The sequence below is a fragment of the Cyphomyrmex costatus genome, unplaced genomic scaffold (genome assembly GCF_001594065.2).
Source record: "Cyphomyrmex costatus isolate MS0001 unplaced genomic scaffold, Ccosl1.0 scaffold120, whole genome shotgun sequence".
NCBI classification, from domain to species: Eukaryota; Metazoa; Arthropoda; class Insecta; order Hymenoptera; family Formicidae; genus Cyphomyrmex; species Cyphomyrmex costatus.
The window spans coordinates 1172427-1191789 of NW_017275174.1; the positions used below are offsets into that span (position 1 = coordinate 1172427).

At 38.2% G+C, this 19363-nt stretch overlaps 1 protein-coding gene across 3 annotated transcripts in view; it reads left to right on the top strand.

The window, feature by feature from the left end:
• The first annotated feature begins 567 nt into the window (after positions 1-567).
• heph (polypyrimidine tract-binding protein 1 heph) overlaps positions 568-19363 on the top strand; it is a 347034-nt gene continuing 328238 nt past the window's right edge. For all 3 annotated transcript variants that reach the window (XM_018546685.1, XM_018546692.1, XM_018546697.1), the window contains exon 1: positions 568-1258. The gene's annotated coding sequence lies outside the window, so the exon portion shown is untranslated. The remainder of the gene's footprint in view (positions 1259-19363) is intronic.

The following is a 19363-nucleotide window of genomic DNA, read 5'->3' on the forward strand; positions in this document are numbered from 1 at the left end:
CCGCCCCGCCGCACTGTTCTCTCATGGCGCGCCGCGATTCGTAGCAAAGTTTTCAACGTCGCTTCTTCTATCTCTCTCTCTCCCTCTTTATTTTCATCCATTTCTCTCTTTCTTTCTCTCGTATGGAATTTACACAATTTTTAACCGGATCCATCGCGCGTTGTATCGTTGTTACGCACGTTTCGCGGTTTCGTCACTGCGGAGTTTCCGTCGCAAAGTCCCTACTATACATACCGGGCGTATATTCGGGGAATTTTCTCGCCCCCCACCCATCCACGCTTTTTGCCCGCTCTTTCTTGAAAGTTAACGCTGCTTCATCTTTGTTGTTTCGCGGAGCGCTTTCGCATCTTTTTGTTTATTTTCCTTCTCGCCGCTGTTGTTTATCCTTCCCTCTCTGTCTGTCGTTTACTTCGGGGTTACCCCCCTTCCTCCCTCATTCCTCCCTCCGCCCCCCCCGCCCCGGCAAAACGGACGATCTGTTTTAGCAGTCGGAGTCGCATGAACGGCGTGCAACGTGACGCGGAGGATCGTACAGTCGTCGTTCTCGGTAGACCCTCGTGTGGGAGAACGCCGGAGTGAGAGGGACAGACTGAGTAAGAGAGAGACCGCGGCCGCACGTAGCTTGTAGGGAAAGGCGGAGAGAGGAAGGAGAGCAGTAGCTAGCCGGTGGTGCGTCGTCGTCGTGCGCTTCCTAACCTCCAAAACGGGCTTCTCGCCGACGCGCGTAACGTACGTGACGAACGAAACGAGCGACGCCGCCACCTCGACGCGCGCGTGTGTGTATGTGGCGTGTGCATATGTGTGTGTCCTCGTCTTTCCCGTGACGTCGCCTCCGATTCATAACGAACGCGATCCGCAGTCGTTGTCGCCACCGCCGCCGCCGTCGTCGTAACTTTGCGGCAGTAGGGTGTTTCACGCGTGTGTGTCATCGCGTCTCGTTTCTAACGGCGCGACAGTAGGTTTGCGTCGCGGTTTAAGAGTAGCCGCGTGACGGAAAAATCCGTGAGAGAGATAGAGAGAGAGAGAAAAGAGAGGGAGAGTTTCCCTCGGGGTTTTTTTTTTCTTTTCGAAATTTCGATCCTCGTCGCGTGTGCCGCGCGCGTCTCTTTGTGAGTGACACGAGAGAGAACCACGCGAGTTGCTCTACACCACGGCGTTTACCAGCAAGGTGCACGGATACTCCACGGAATTCGCCTGGACATTCCTTCCATCGTTGCCTGCCACCGCTGCCGCCGCTTGGGAGCCTACCGTGGACACGGTTAGTACATTTGGTCCAATAGCCGAGATCCGGCGTGCCGACACCACGAGGTATATTGCCTCACGACGACGTTCCGCTCCTCGTTGGATCCCGCGGCCTCGCTCGCACACGGGGCACCACGTTGAGCCGAGCGTCGTTCCCGGCAGCGCGAACCCGCGCTGCGCGCGCTCCGAAATCCGCGCGGATTCTCCCCTCCCCCCCCACGCCGTGTGCGTTCGCACGTTGAAATCAGCCGTCGTGCTTCCGAACCTCTCTCTCCCCTGCCGAATGCTACTTGTCTCGCACGTGGTCGCGAATTTCCGTCGACGACGGTGGTGTCTCGGTCTACTCGGCCCACGAGCGATTGTTCCCCCTCGGACGGATATCATCCGTCCACGGTCCCGCGACCTTGGCCCTTTCCTACGACGCTCGCCGGCGGAAAGCCGATTTCCCGCGCTGCTTTCGGAGCGCAGCCCGGCTTGCGCAAACCAGCGGAAATGCGTTTCTGCTGAGGAGAAACAGGTGCCGCCGACTGTGTAGCACACGTGACGGCTTTCTTTCGCGATTTGTTGCGAAAGTTCGCTGTGATTGAGATCTCATCGTGTGGTGTCTACAATAGATATAATAAGCCTTATGCCGTAAGAAATTGACTAATCATAGTCGAATGTGAAGAGAATAAGCAGCTATGATTAATCGTTTCTTATAGCTCGAAGATGTCTTTTCGTACCTGATGCTCGACGCTTATTTTCAATGTCAAAATAGGTTATACATATGTATGACTAGAATTAAGGTTAGATAGTGAAAGTACATGAAAAGGGTGTAGCGTTATGTAGGCATGTAGCGTCGAATCTCGAACCAAGCAAGTCAATCATGTAAATGCAATTTTCCCTTAGGGCGGAAACGTAAAAAGTGAAAATTTGTTGTGTGTGGGAATGCGTTTACATACGTATGTATCCATATATACATACGTATGTACACAACCATTTTCACCGTTTACATTCTCTAGGCGAAAATTACACGATTAACCCCCTGCAGCCGTAATCACATTGACGCTGGTTTTTAGCGTCTTATAAAATGACACCTTGAGGCTCTAAGGTCTTGGCACATAGAAAAACTTAAGACGTAAGACTAAAGGTATGTTTTTACAAACTGCTACAATTGGCCGTTTCAGCGACAAAAAGGATCACGTGATCAAAATTATCACGACTTGATCACTTTTGTCGCTGAAACGGTCAGTTGGAGCAGCTCGTGAAAATGTACTTTTAAAGCTGTTATTACATTCATCCGTTTTTTTGTCGTGCAAGCTTTTTCAGCCTGTTGATTGGCTGCAGAACAAAGACATTCTCGGTAGCTGCAGCTAATTAATGCGCTTGAAAAATTGTCGTTTATTTCACAAAATTCCACAAAAATTTCAAGTTTATTGACAAGATAGGGAGATCCGATAACTTCTCTTTCTTGCAACCAATCAATAGGGTTGAAACGCTCCGCCATATGACAAATGTATTATATTGTTTGCTTCATTCTCCCGTATTTGAAATTTTTGAGAGTTTATCATTTGTTTATTCGTATGTTAATGTAATATTAGCCATAAACAGTAAGGAAATTAATGTGTCACGTAAACTGGTCATTGTTCATGTTATAAACTTACGATTTCAGCTGTGATTGATCGATTTGCTTACTGTTTACGTTTTACAGTTTAATGTGTGCCATGACCCTTATTGTAGACACCTTAAGCGATGAATAATATACTTATTACAGCGTTAATAGAAAAGTGGTATAAATAAAAATTAGCAATTAATTTTCAGTAGAATATTTTAAATTTTTTTTAAATCGAAGTAACACGTTTTATTAATTTGACTAGGATAGTAAATATGCATAACTTTACTTCCTTTCCGTGTTATATTTTTAATCATAACGTATTCTTTAAAGTTATACGTCATTAATTAGAATTTTTTAATTTAAATACTGCAACTTTACTGGCGATATAAATCTTATGTCTTGTCAGATTGTGATTGTGGTTGTCATCTCTCCGGTTTTCGGTCGGAAGAAGAAAGGAATTCAAGATTTTTGAACATCTTCAGCTGACGGAAAGAATTTCTGGATAACCGTTCAAAATGATAACTCTTTTTTTTTAAGCGTGCGTTTACGATTGTGGCAACAGATTTCTAGCAAAGATATTAGTCTTTGACGGTAGGATCAGATCCGATGACTTTTTCTTTTTTAGAGAAAGCGCTACAAGAAGGTAATAATTTCGTCAATTTCAGCGGAATACTGCGACCTTTAAAAGAGAATCGTCAATCTCTAGATCTCCAACAAAGGTCCAAAGGTGACAACTGTGTTGCATTGTGTGATGGATACAAAAATGAGGGGGGTTCTAAATCTATTTTGCGGGTAAGGCCTAATTTCACAATTTATGATTGGACTCTTAACCAAACTTATCCCTTATCTTTTTCTGAATTCAGAATTGAAAAGAGAGACGAGAATAAGTTTGAACGGTTAAACGTAAGCTGTGAAACTAAATAAGTCTAAATATTTGATTTATCTTGATGCGAGTGAGATGCGACAATACAGTGTATATACTTTTTTTTTAGAGAGCACTCGATACTCTCTTAAGTCGTTTGTTAACATTCATTAATCTTCACTTTTAGCAGGAAGCGTCTATAAATTGCACTCGTGCATACTTCTTTCCTCGCCTATTTGTCTAGTACCTGTGTCGATTGTCGTTGGATATTTATGTCACGTCTACCAGTAAATAATTTTCTGTCGTCTCGCGAGGCTTCAGAGTAGTACTGATAGTAGACTGGTTCTTTTCCGTGACAGAGGAACTTGGCTTATACAAACGTATCTCGCGGAACAATCGTTTACTGCTGTGGGAAAACGTCGTCGCTGTCGCAGGGGCGCGGGCGGGCGGTAAGAGAGAAATGACGATGGGCGATTCGCGACGAGCGTTTAGCTCGGTATCGAGTTTACCGTTCCTGGTTGCAACACACACGACGCGACGACGGAGCGTTTTTGCGAGGCGGTGGGCGTAAAAATCGCTGTCGTAAACAGTCCGGCTTGGCTGCCGGTGGCGCATAGTTACGCGCGGCTTATCGCGGCGCCGCATTGCGCGGCGCAACGCCGCGTTCCTCGAACCCACGGCCTCGTACGTGCGCGCTGCCGCATGCATGTATGCACCTGGCCTACGGTACCCCGCGGCCGTGGTACGCCAGGTTCTTCAGGATCGTGAGAATCGCCGTTGTGCGCGCGCGTCCCCGCCGCGCATCGTGCAGCTCGCTCTTCGAAGGATCCAGCCGTCCCGTTCTCGCGACGAAATCGCTGAAACAGTCGCTCAGTTATATTTTTCTCTAATGTTTTAGGGGGAGTTTAAGAAATTTCTTTCAAGGACATTAGGTAGTTTCGAGTCGTCCAACTGAGAGAAAATTATCATATTTTTCACTTATCATTTATAGCAATTTTTAATGTCACCTGTATGTATATTTTTTTTTATACAAGTATGATTATTAACTTAAGACCTCCTTTGGATTTATTGATCATCGATCTAATTTTGTATCATATTAATAATGTTGCAGTAATAATTAGAGATCTTCGGATTTATTAATTTGCTGAAAAATGACACTGGTAATGAGAAGAAATATCTGGTTGGATTAATTGAATTTCTAATTAACTTTACTAAATTGAAATAATCGAAATTTTGCTGGATATAATTAGAAACTTCTGTTCATATTTTCAGTCATTTTTCTCAGTGCGGTGTCAATCTAACATTATTTCGTGATTCTTATTTAAGAAGTCTCTACTGCTATAATGTTAATAACAACAACAGTCTAGAGTAATAAAAATAGAGTTCCCCTAGTCATCATTATTTTACTGTGCAATTATATAGCCGCACAAATAATAAAAATCAAACACTTTTTTCTCTGTGTTTGAAAACATTAACTTGCTTGAAAGTTATTTTCGCACAGTATTACTTTGCTCGGAAATATGCAACTTGTCGTAAAACGCAGGCATTATTTCGCTTAGCTCGCTTCTGAAATTCCGGCATTCTCGCATTCGTGACGCGAAGATGAAATTCGTATCTTTTGGGCCTCGCCTCGTCGAGCAAGATTTGTCGTCGTCGTCAACGGCGCCATTGTCAATAGAAACTAGGCTGCAAACCGGCAATCAGAGCGGTACCTCCTTGCAAGCAAGAGCGAGTCTCGCCAACGAACGAGTGAAGCAACTTCAAACGCGCGTAATTGCTTCCTCGGGAATTAGAAACCACACCTTTTGCGCTCGTACGCGAATGTCGCCGGACGACGTAATAGGAAATCTACTGTAATCGCGATTAGTTAGGCGATGGACAAAAAAGGCTGTCGCGTCAGGCTTAATCACAGCTCGCTAATCATCCGCAGAGTGTATTGTTCACAATTAATTTTCGCGATTGTGAAATTTTCAGTATAGAGATTCTGGCGGCGTAGTTTTCTATACATCGCGTCGGTAGAGAGAGATTGGAAAAATATTATATTTTCTTTCTTTCGATCTCTTATCTTTCTTTTTGTAATATTTCTTATTAATCTTTTTAACACTTTCCTCGTTATATATTATATTTTTTTCTTTATTATATATTTTCTTTGTTATTATTGCGGCGTTGTATTTGTTCTTTTCATACGTTGTTCTTATCCCGCCTTAAAGAACGGCATAATAAACGCTTCATTTATCTATCTATCTTTCTCGGTAATTTTTTTTACGCCGTGTGCTGAAAGGGTTCACGGGTTCTACTTCGCAATGCACGCCATATCTCGGCCTGAAATTCCACGGTCGGTGATATCGGCCGTAATTGTGGCCGTGATCCGAATGTCGATGACTAAGACCGTCTCGGGTGTATTTTTGCGCCGCGAATGGTAATCGTCGCGCGGACGTTCGCAAAACGTTCGACAGCTATTTTCTTTGATGATGCACTCGACTGACACCTGCATTGGCTATCTCGCGATATCGCTTTCACATTATGATTAAACCATTTCTGTCGTGGCACGATCACCCGAATCGCGAGAACCGGTTCTCGCTAAGCTCTCTTTTTCTGTCGCCGTTGTTGCTGCCTGGTTCTATTTCATCGCGCCGCAACTGAAATTGAAATCGCCGCGGTTCATCATTATGCGAAACGCGTTTCGCAATTCGAGAAAAAAACTCGAGCTCCTCGTTTAGCCTCGAATACCTTTCGACGAACCGACGCGTTCTAGACTTTGTTCTTGTCGTTTGCGAGAATATTTGTTTAACATGAAAATCTTTTCGTTGTCATGTAAAGACAACGAAAAGATTGTCTAGCGGAGTCAGAAAGGGTATGAAACACGATTTAAGCTTAAATGTAATTACTCTATTTTAATTCCTGAGGTCGATGATCGTCGACGGTATTTCTTAATATTCTGCTCTCTGCAACGACAGAGAATTAATGGTAACGATATTTAATAGAGGTATTAATAGCAGAAAATACAATTTTACGACTATATTGGATAATTGACGGTGAATTTTATCGGTTAGTTATAGAATTATTATTGAGTTTCAAAGAAGCACTGACAGGTTGCGAAATCGTTTGTTGATATTTTATAGCTGTACCAACCTTACACTGCGCGCACGTTAGATGTCTCATTTTACCTTCGTATCGATCCGACGTGTCATCCGTTTAATCTTTTCTTTCTTTTTGTTTTTCTCGTTTAGTGTTAAAGCACTCCGGCCGACGTTTTCAGGACGTATCATACTCGCAATTTATGGGGAACCCTATGCCAAGAATGTTGAGCATGCGCTGGAACGATCTTAGGGGCCTACGAGACGACTAAATGCTTCCCATAACCGAGATATTAAAGGATTTATTAAGTGCGGAAGGTCAATTTGGCCTCTCCTTCCCCTTTTTTTTACAAGTTAATAACCTTTCTCTCCGTGCAGAGACATTTCTATACGGACTAAACGCAGTTACTGTTATCTTTTTATTAGAACTGTAACCATCGATTTCATGATAATTAGTTCGTAATGTAAACTCAACTTCGCTTTATTTTACCGCTTACTTTTGATACTGATATGGCGTAATAGTTCTTTCGCACGCCTATATAAATATGCGGTATCTTTTTTTTAAATCATGACCTACACTGTTGAAAATTTATGTTAAATATGACAATTTTATGTTTCTTAAACGGTCATTCACATTTTTATGTTAATGTAATACAAGATGAATATGTTAGGATGTAACATAAACATTTTATGATAATTAGATTGTAATCTATGTAAACAATAAGACTCATGTGGATACCCACGATTGAGCTTAACAAAAGCACATATTGTCTCAAGTCACCTACATTTATGGTATTTATTTACTCATAAATTGTGTTACTTTGATATTAAGAAATATTGGATATCAACATAACACAGAATGTTAAAATACTTTACTTTTGTTCCTCTAGTACGCTGAGGTGTTTTGTTGTTAGTTATACTAATTTTGCAAACAATAAATTCGTAACTTTGCATGTTTCGACAGTTGCAATAAATAAATAACAAATTCCTACGTTATTTTTACATCGATTGGCTGTATTCTATGTATAGAGAACTTAATTCGCTAACTTAATCTTCTTTTTTAGCGGAATATTATTTAAAAAAAAAAACTAATAGAGCAACAAATTTTTTTCTTTGGCAACTTGTTAGCAAGAAATGGGCAATAAATAAAAATGTTAGTTAAAAGTTAAGTAAGTGTTAAGTTTCTGCTCACTTTGTTCCGCTTAACTTATAAGACGTCATATATTATGTTAAATTAACACTTGAATATATTCAACATGAATATTTTAACAAGAACCGATTTTAACGTACATAAAATGTGTTTTTTTTTTAATTGTGTAAAGTTTGAATCATGCTCGAACGATAACGTTTAATGTTTCTTTAATAATAATGCTTTAAAAATTTTTTGCAGTTATTTATTTTATTTCAATTAGTCATTATTTTGCTTATTTTTTGTTATGTAACGTGAATGTTCATTTCTCTTTTTTCTCTATCTGAAGAAGTTGTATAAAACTATTGTTGCCAGCGTTTTATAATCAGTTTCATAACGATAACTGTTTGTTATATAAATTCGAAACTATTTAAGTGACATTTAACTCAAACAGCACCCACGTGGTGCGCGAGCTCTTTTGATCAAGGTCGTCCGCGCGACTCCCGCAAAGCGATCCATCAATTCTCCTCCTTCGCAACACGAGTGGAATATTTCCTTTCAAAGTGTTCTTCTCCTTCTGTTTCCTTTACGCTGGACTTGAGTCTCGTATTTTGGGTTTGCGAGGCGTATCATATTTTTCTATTGCGACATTTATAGTCGCGATGTGTTGTGGCTTTGTCGATTTTTCTTCCGTAATTCGAGATTTGTAAGCACGGATTATGTCCGGGAAATTCCCAGAAGGGCAAGGGAAACGGAAATGTTTAATAAAAAAATTTAATACGCGTAACACCCGACACCAAGAAAATTTCCAATTTGTATTTTTTTTTCTTATTAAATTTTCTTTTTGTAATACATATATATTTTAGACATATGCCGTCGAGCAATTTCGCTCAAATTTCCGAGCATCCGCATATTTATAGCCGTCAATCTGGATTCTTTCCAGCATTTGTTTGTTCTGTGATCGCATCGATTGTCGATCGATGTGGCGTTCGTTTTGCAACGCTTCACAAAGCGGTTGTCTGGAGTAATAAGAGGGCGATTCCTCTCCGGTAATCGATTGCTCGACGGTATACCCACCCCCTCTCCCTCTGCGTGATTTCCGCGTTTCGCGATTTGCGGTTTTCAAACCGCCGGCTAGCTTTCCGCGGAAGAGGGTAGCATTACGAGAGAAGTAAAAGAACTCTTCTTTATCTCTCCTCTTCTCTACGTCTCTCTGACTCAGTCGGAGTCTTCCGCTCGGGTAAACATCTACCGGAAACTATCTCGTGGAAAAATAAGCAACGCACGGGTTTTGCGTGGCATTGACTTGACGTTCTATGCGAGAGGTGGTACGCAATTTCATTCGGCGTGAAACGAGTGTAACTTAAGAGCTGCCATCACGCGAGAGCCTCTCAGCTCACGCGTGCATTCACGCTGCAAGTAAACGTTTATCGTGTAAACCGTACGAGTCTTGTAAAGAACTTTGTTTATTATCGTTCTAATATTAATTTTTTTACGATACTAGGTGCAAAATCACACTGAATAACTGCGTTTAGTTCAGCAGAGAAAACAGCTTTGCAAATGTCGTAGAATTCTTTTATGTGATATATGATTTTGCTCTTCGTTCCTTACCGGATCTAAATGTATATAATAAACTATAATTATATAAAAAAAATTTACAACAGTTGCGAAGTAGCAGCTCTTTTTCTATCGAACGCCATCCAGTGTAAGCTTCTTACTGATTTCGAATCGGTATATTTTACCGACTGTCTTGGAGCTTCCCGATTCAAATCTGTATCGCCAAAATGTTATTTTTCTCGTCCACAACATATGGTCGAGAGAGGCTTAGTGTTTAGGCGCATCACCGAGAAAGCCGACTCCATTTTCGCGACGATCGAACGTCCAACAGGGTACTCGTAACTCATGTCGTGGGAAATTAATTAATTAAATCGCCTTCGTTGCGCGCGGGATGATCGATACTGAAAATTAACTGCCGCCGTAATACTCACGGCGCAGGCCCGTCTGTCTTTCGTGGAGACGTCCTGTCGTCGACGGAGACGACAAATTAACGGACGGGCTAATAATTGTGAATACAATCGCGTGATGGTTATTATTCTGCTCCAGCTAATGGTTCGGCTGCAGAAAAACTGTCGTAAAAAGCTTTCGCGGTTTTACTTAAAAGTTTTTACATTTCACTCTTCATTCTCACTTTACGATATCAAATGATTGTTCAAAATCATCGTCAAGTAAATAAGCACTTTTTCTAACAACACAGCATAACTTTGTACTTCAAGTGAAAAAGTTTGAATGTTTTTTCATTCTTTCTTTCTTTCTCTTTTTTAAGCAGCGTGTAATCTCTTGGATTCTCATTTTTATTAACTTGTGAAAATATATAAGGTCGCAAATATATATAAATAATAAAAAGTATTTTTTACTTGTTAAAACCGAGTTTTATAAAAATTTTTGTGTCGAACTTTTAATCCAAGTATTAATTTAACATAACATGACACTGTTTTAGCATGATGATTTTTTCGTCTTGTAAAAGTTAACACAAATTTGAATAGACCATTTGGGACACGTGAAATGTGTTTTTAATATAAATTTTTCAATTGTATTTGTAAGTATATGTTTATAGATTTGTTCCTTTTCGCTGAATTTCTTGCACGTTTCATTTTCCCGCTTTTTCTTTTCACATTGAAGATAAAAGTTGAGCTGAGCACGAAGTTCAGTCAAAAAGAACAGATCTTATACGTGTGTCCCGAGTCGTTGCGTCGCGCCTGCAGATGTAATAATGGATAACGTCCCGATCAAACATCGCTTGCGATTTTCGAAACGCGGTCGAAATAAAGGATTCTTTGGTTCGTCGCGCTTGTGCCGTAAATAAATCGACAGAATAGCGTCGCGGCGAGCCGCTGAAAATAACGCCATGAGCCGCGGCGCGTTGCACCGTCGTTCATCGGCGTCGTTTGTCGGCCGGTTTCGAAAACAATTTCATCGTGTGTGCAAAATCGTCGATCGACGATGCAGCAGTATCCGATAATGCGAGTATTCGATGATCCGATCACGTCTCCTCGTTAATTAGATCGGATTATCGAGATTGCGCGACGAGAGCGCGATTTTTGGACGAAAGCGATTTTTTCTCTCTCTCTCTCTCTCTCTCTCTCTCTCTCTCTCTCTGTCCCCCGTCCCCCTCTGTTTTTTTCTCGCTATCGAAAATCAATTTCTTGTTACGCGTAAGCCGCAGAAGCGTTCTCGCTATCATGCGTATTTTGGGTATATCCCTCTGTGGGAAAATGGTTTTTGGTACAGTACACATGATAAAATGGATTAGTTGTCCTATGTGCAGATGGATGGAAAATTCTTGTCACGTAGAAATTTTTTTGCGATACCGGTATTCGATTTGGCGAACATTAAAATAATAGATCTTCATGATACGTCGTATTCCCGGCTTTTCTGAAAGTGACGTTTTAAGATATTAATGGAGGGGAAGTCTAACTTGCCGTAACTTTCCGTCATTCGCGGTGGTTGCGGCAATTCGCCGCATTCGATAATATAATACTAATTATTATAGAAAATGACGCGATGTGAAAACGAACGATGAGTTCAGAGCGCGCGTCGCGTCGGTTCTCGCGTCGGCGAACAATCCGAGGCTCTTCAACCAGGAAGCGAGTAATTTCGCCATCCCGCACGTCCACCCACTGAGCGGAGAGAGATACTTAATTAATTCCACTGCTCGGTGGAACGCCGCCGATATTCTTGCGCGATAAAAATGTCGCGGCGTAGTGACAACCGTGCGGGTTTCGAGGAAAAATAACGGAGAATGAGACTTCCGCGACCGATCTGGAAAAGCGCGATTTTATTATTCGATTTGTGGTCGAATACATCTTTCTCCCGTGTTTGCAGAAATTATAATTCAGGAAGTAGTTATGTTACTTCCTGTTATAAATGGTTGTGTTTCATTTAAATGTGGGTATATTTTTTATTCTTATCTTCTTATTTTTGTTTTTGCACCTTTTTTGCGAATAGCTAGGTATCTGGACAGACTGTTGTTATATTACACTGTTAAAATTCTCATAATGCTAAATTATATCTAATAATTAATTGGAGTCATTTCTGTAGATCGCTTACTCACTCAGTATGTTAATTTAACTGAAATAATGAAGTTGAACAATCTAACTCATGAAAATGTTAAAAACATATATATATATATATAATTTATTATTTACACCAAGAGAATACGTTAATACAGACGTTGTTTACTTTAAAACTAACTACAGAGTCAATTTCCATTTTAACACATGACAGTTAAAAATAACAAAAAGTTATTTAATTTAAGGAATTATTCGTTCCTTTGATATCTAACAGTGTATTATGTAGATAAAAGTGTTAACGAAACTTGACTTTATTATAATAGTATATATCTTGAGTGAATTTTCTTCGGGAAAATGACGCTTCGGGTTTCTTGAAAATTCAATCATTACAAATGTGTGTCAGGGCCAACGAGTCCCTGCTTACTTCTTGTCTGTTATATTCCGAGACTTATTCGTGTGACTCTGAACCAGACGTTCAACTGCAGGCAAATAGATCGGCTTTACAGTCACGGATCAAAGCAACCGAATTATTGTATCCCGCGGAGTGTTTATTTACCTTAAATCGGAACTGGTTTACATCTATTTTGATTTAGATCAATGCCAGCCAGTTCAGTATTTTGTCTTTATTTATAATACTGAACTACAGCATTATAAAAGAATCAATGAATCGCAAACTTGGATTAATTTTGAGATTATTAGATGCAACGCAACTGAAATTGTTTCATGTAAAACGTTAAGTTTATTTCAATGAATTTGTCACAATATTTAACAGTCAAAAAATGTACACACACTTAATAAAGTTTATCTCAATTTAATTTCTATCTCAATCTTTTTTCGACAAAAATTTATAGGAAAACTTAAATTCTTGATTAGGATTTATTAATTGCTCACAAGGCCACGTAATATCGCGAGGTATTTCTTAAATCCATACATTGGCGATTCGTTTATTAGTTCCGCTCGGATAACCGTCGGCAGCTGTTTTACGTCATATGTCTCTGGTCATAACTCAGCGTTTCGTATCGCTCCCTGGATTACTTCACGAATACGACCTTTCGATCTGGCGGGAAAGGTTATTCGGGAATTGATGCGCATCTATTCGCGTCCTAAATCAGCTCGTTTTGCACTCGAAGAAAGCAGCCCGGACGTACAGTTGAGTACAGCTGTTCAAGTCTTGCACATGCTCGAGACACCGATGTTTACATTATGACGACGCTTCACTGTCGTGGATTTTGAAGAGCTGCACCTGCCTGTTCTGTCGGCGACTCGTTAACTTGCGATTAGTGGCTTGCATATGTCCCGCGATATAAAAATATAGCGACAGCTTTTTTACAAAGAGCACCTATCACAAAGTGCGATCTTTTACGAGAGATACGTTTGCGTAAGTAGTTACAGCTTACACTGTACGAAAGTCGACCTCACGCGATGATATAACTCGAGATCTCGAGAGCTCTTGAAAGTAGTTCATGTGATATAAAAAACTTTGGTAGTTTGTGTACGCTTAATTAATATAAGTCTTGCTTAATTAAGATAAATGTACTTTTGATATTATCCTAAAATATGAGAGAGAGATATATATATATAATTGCATGAATAAAAACACAATTATAAATACAGCCTTGGCAAAAAATATTAGGCATCTGTAAATTTTTTAATTATCTGGAACTCTTTTATCTATATTGTTTCGATAGTATACATAAATTTAAAGGGTTCTTGAAACAAAGAATAATTGACAATAAATACCATGTGAATCAATGTTTTAACTGAAAAATGTTAAATATAATAAGAGGAGTCTACGTATTATTTTTGGCCAAGATTGTATATACGCAATTGTACAATAACGGTGCCTTTCGAGTACATTCGAAGAACTCTTAAATTTCTTTATTGGAACATTCCTGCATTTTAAGCATGCGATAAAATGATAGTACACACGACAGCCGGTTGGCAATCGTCAAGTGAAATAATCTGGCGAGCATTCGGGACGACAATTTGCGCATTGGATGCGTTGCGTGCATTCGCAAACGTATCGTCATTCCGTCTGGCAAAGGTATTACTCAGCACGATGAGATTATTGCGAAACGAAGCATTGTCGATGCACTCTTCGAAACAATAATCGCGCTCGGATGGACGCGTTTCGATTATTGGTGGACAGGACAATTTCATTTTGCACGCATAATTGCGCAGCCGATGTGTTTAGCTGTGCCTAGATTTCGAGTGCGTTATTCGAGTCGAAACTGATCGAACTATTCCACTGGCTCAACTACCAGTAGATTGGCGTATTTCGCGCAAATAATGAGATTTTAATAATGAAACTTCATGAAGATTCCTATCTTTTAATCAAATCAATACACGATAGCACTCAGAATTGGATAATTACTGTTTGATCATTTTTTTGACATCGTTTTCTTACTTAAAAAGAGATAACTGAAGAAACTTAATTTCGAAGATAATATTATGAATTAATTAAGTAAATATTACCCTATCACAATCATAAAAATAACCAATATTTTATAAAAATTCACCACAGTCGTCTAAAAAAGAATGATTTAAAAAAACCATCAAAATCGTCACGACTATTGTCAGTTTGAAAAACAGTACATGTAGAAAATGTCGCACAGAGAAAGATACTTTTTTTTAGGAAAAATATTATTTTAATCATACATCTTGGAAGCTGAAAAAGGGTGATTTAACAAAAAAAACCGTCAAAATCACAATTTGTATAAAGGAAGGAAGGTTTTTTTCAGAGTAGAAAAATGACATTTGATCATGTTTTGAATATTCTTTTCGCCGACATTATTTGACTAGTCAATAAGTTTCTGTCAAATTGAAAAATAATTATTTTTTTTCTGGAAGGTTTAATTTTTGAATTGGGTGTCACTTTGAAATAAGGAAGCTATATATTTCTCAATGTGCATTTAAAGAGCGTCTTATCTTGGTAAATAATTCATGCGCAACCTATTTTTTGGTTTTATATCACGAAACTTGAAAGGGCTAAAATAAATTACGCCTGTTGTTAGAATAATGATCAGTCCATGTTTTTACCTGGAGCTAAAACGTATCGCTCGCGTGTGTCGCAACGCTCTTCGATTACATTGTACCCATGTCGGCGCTGTCGGCAGCGGAAACGAGGTTACCGTCTGCGTGACGGTGATTTAATGAAAGTGACGTCTTGGCACTGGGACGCGCCGATCGGAGATTAATCCATTGCGCTGCGTATATGAATGTATACACATGTGCGCCCGATACGTTATACCGAGAATCACGCTACATTCTAGCGCGTTCCTTTTGTAGTTACACGCACACACGCACGATTTTAAGTCCGCTGCTTACGTTGGCACGAGGCGAGTGCACGCTTTTATCAGCTTATCTTTGAAAGCGACGGTAAACATTTGAATTATTAAGCCGCCTCCGCGCTTTGAGACGCCCCGATGGATGAGGCCGGCGAAGGAAAGAGAGGCGGAGGCCACGTAATAGCTACGGGACGAACAAAGGGGACTCGAACAACGCCGAATGCAAGAAATTAACCCTCCGTGAAACGGGGTCGTCGCTTCTACCTGCGGAAACTTTGGAAATGTGATATTTTCCCTTGGTGAAAGGGAACTCACGAATTATAGGCCTCCGTGAACTTTACGAGAAAATCCTGTACTTAAATTTCACTGTGTGTGTGTGAGTGTGGGGCTCCGTTTTCCCTAAAATACACCGCGAAACATTCGTCAAATGCAAAAGTTTGAAAGTCTAACAACATGCAAAGGTAAATCGTAAATCCTGATAGTACTCGTATTCAGTAAAACACCGCAAAATACCTGATAAATTTCAAGGTTTGGTGAAATGATTAATCCTAGAATATTGTTACGCAGGACAGTTATGTGCGTGCTATAAATCGGATTACACAGAGATAAAATTTATAACGTAGAAAATGTAATAATCGAACCGCGTTGAATATTGTATGTTATGTTTGTTATTTGATACGTTTGACGTCATTTGTGTCTGTTGATATACAGTATATTTCGTGCAAAACGGTATTGTCGAAAAATATTGTAGATGTGTAGAAAGGATCACACAAAGAAAGATATTTTTATTTAGGAAAAATATTATTTCCATCGTATAATATTCTGAAAGCTCTCAAATATACTTTCATACAATAATATTGTTTCGCGTATGCGATCTCGATTAATATTTAAAATTATTAAACTGAAATATTTGTGTAGGTAGATATATATAAACCGGTGAACCAGAATAACAATGGACAATTGATTTATAGGATCCAACAGAACGTAACAAATCGCGAGAGAACAAAAGAAAAAAAGAGCAGAAACAAGGAAATATTTTCTTATATTTTGTAAAATCTACTTTTAAAACTATTCGACAATAATGCTCAACTTGCATTATGCTCGATATCTGTGTTAAATTGTTCATTGTAATTATACTTATCTTAATGACGCAATCAGTAGTGTGACGCGAATGCTGGTAAGCGAAGTGCAACAAATACAGGGGAACCCATTGAGGTCAAGAACCATTTGCAATGTTTACGAAAACTCGGGTATTCTTGTGGTAAATACAATATAGTCACAAATAACAGTATTCCGAAAGAAAAAAAATGGCAGTTAAATATTATTTTTTTCTAGGTGCTGTTAAACTTGAATTGTCATCTTTGTGACGCGAATAAGGCATTCCACGTCAAATCTTTAAATCATTGTCATATTTTTATTCCTTTTTTTTTTTAATTTCCTAACATTTTCTACAGATAAAAATATGAGACACATGTTTCATGAAAAAATGTGGAATCACATCGTTACAACAGAATTCTTAATTATACAGTTTATTCGAGTTCATTCGGAAATTTTCAGGGTCATGTCATAATTAAAGTGGAATAATGATATTTTTACAAAATTTAGAAATTGATGAGTTGATGAAAAATGTTAATAAAAACTGTAAACAAATGGAAAATTATTTATATATATGAAAAGGATAAATTAAAAATAATCCATCTGTAGAACAATTTAAGATTTTTTTAATTGATCTCTTGCATTTTTGTTTACGACTAATGGTTTCGTAAATACAATAATTTAAATTTTTGTATGAAATCGATGTTTTTTTTATGAATTTCTGCAATTGCAAATGTGAACAACTTCACAAAAAAAAATTCAAATTTTGTTTATGAAATGCATGTCTCATATTTTTATCTGTAGAATGTGTCAGTAAATTAAAAAAAAAATAAGAATGACGATGTTTCAAAGGTACTCGAATTGAGGTAGAATGCCTCATATTAAAACAATTTTATTTAGTTATTTTAAAGAAAGATAGGAATGTGGGTTACAAATATAGTACCTGCTGGAACAACAATCTAGTTACACGGCATACTATTTTTAACACATTGTCTCGGCAAGTTTTACGTTTTACTATGTGCGTCATAGTTGAATTTTCGTTATCATAAGCATATAATGATATCGCTCGCATACTTTAAAAATGACACAACTAAAATAAATTTTCCAGTAAAGAGGAAAAACTATTTTTAGACTTGACAGAAAATGATTGATTAATCAAACAATCTTGGCAAAAAGAATATATTATTATTATATTACACGATCAAGTGTTTTTGTCTTCTTTTAAAAATTTTTTAAAACTATTTTTTATGACATTTTGACGTTTTTTTTAATAAAGTTCAAAATGTAAATAAAAGTTTTCATTATTATGGAAATAAATATTATATCTAATAAAAGTTACATAAAACGTTCCGTACGTTTTGTCTACATTTTTAATCATCTTTAAGCCTACTATTTCTTTCTTTCATTTTAATTATTGGAGATCCTGTTTGTTTATTAATTTAAGTTAATTTTTATTGATAAATGTTTACTCAATTTATAATAATAACTTGAAAATCATGATTTTCTAAATTACGCTATTAATGATTGTTTTTTGTTGAATAACGTACTTTTCATTTTATATTGCTATTTATTTACACATTATTTAAAATTTTATATTAAATAGCTCTTATTATTATTACAAGTATGTTAAACAATTTTATTAATATCAATTACGGATGACTAATCAACATATGTATTACTCTGATAATAATGAGTGTTATCAGAGTAGGACAGGGGAAGCCTCTTGAAAATCTTAAAAAACAACAAAAATAATTAAAATCGTTTAAATGGATTATGCTTAAAGAATATTCGCAAACAATTAATTTTAAAAAAGAAAAAAAGAATTGTAAATGGAAGAATTATAGAAAGATTTTCTGACTATAACACAGCTAGTGTTATAAATTTAAGTTTTTCTAGTTTTAGAGAAATTAGTTTATAATTTTAAGAGAAAAATTAAGTAATTAGTAAATTAAATATATGTGATTACTACTCTCTTCCCTCTCGTCCGAGTTCAAACTTAACTCTAATTTGGCCCTCCCTTACCTAAATAAAATCTTTGCACGCCCATGATGTTAATAATAATATTTTGAAACATTGGATGGTATTAGCCATATAACATCACTTTCGAATTTATCTAACCGTTATAAAGTTCACGAAGTCGTGTAAAAAGGTTCAAGTTTGAAAAGAGGCTGATGAATTTATCAGAGTTCCTCGTAGTTTTTTTTGGGGTAACTCTCTTCCATCGCGGAACTTTCACCCTCGCTGTTGGCGTGCTTTTGCTCCTAGCTGGAGGCGAGATTAGATCTTCTCGTGATTTCGATCGGCCCCCTTGGTCAATTTGTTCACGAGTTTCGCTGTGTACGAAACATGAAAGGGATTGCAAACAGATCAGTCTTCTCTCTCTCTTCTCGAATGGAAAAAAGTGAAAGTATGTTGGTAGGTCAAGTGTGCGTAAGAATATCTTGCGTAATGGTGCGATTCGTCTCATTCTCTCCAAGGTCGAATGTCTCGGTATCTCCCTTTCTTTTGTAATTCTCTTATTTGTTCATGAAGATTTGATTATGTCAATGTCTGTGTTCTACGTCACATTACATTTCATGTTGTTTATAAAAAGTGTGTCGATAAAACTCGCCTTTGGGAGACACTATCAACAACCAAAGTATACTTTGCCTATAAAATATTTTCACGTACATACGAGCTATATCAGTTGACACGATAATAAAGTATTGATATTACGACATTGATATTTTTGCGCTAATACTTAAGTATCGCGAAAGTTTCCGTGCGATAGTTCCCGCTATCTAGACCTGCGATACTTTTCAAGTATCGATCGCGTTTCTAGCCATCTCGATCACGTATTTGCGCGTATTCAGAGTGCGGGCCACGTTTTCGTAACTTCTCTTCGTAATTTCTCCTCGGATAATTTCCCGAAATGCTCAAGGCCGTGGAATCGAAACCTACCTGCGAGAAAATCGAGACCACTATGTTGTGTACTTCGTATACTGATTTCTCGAAACCAGTTTCTGGA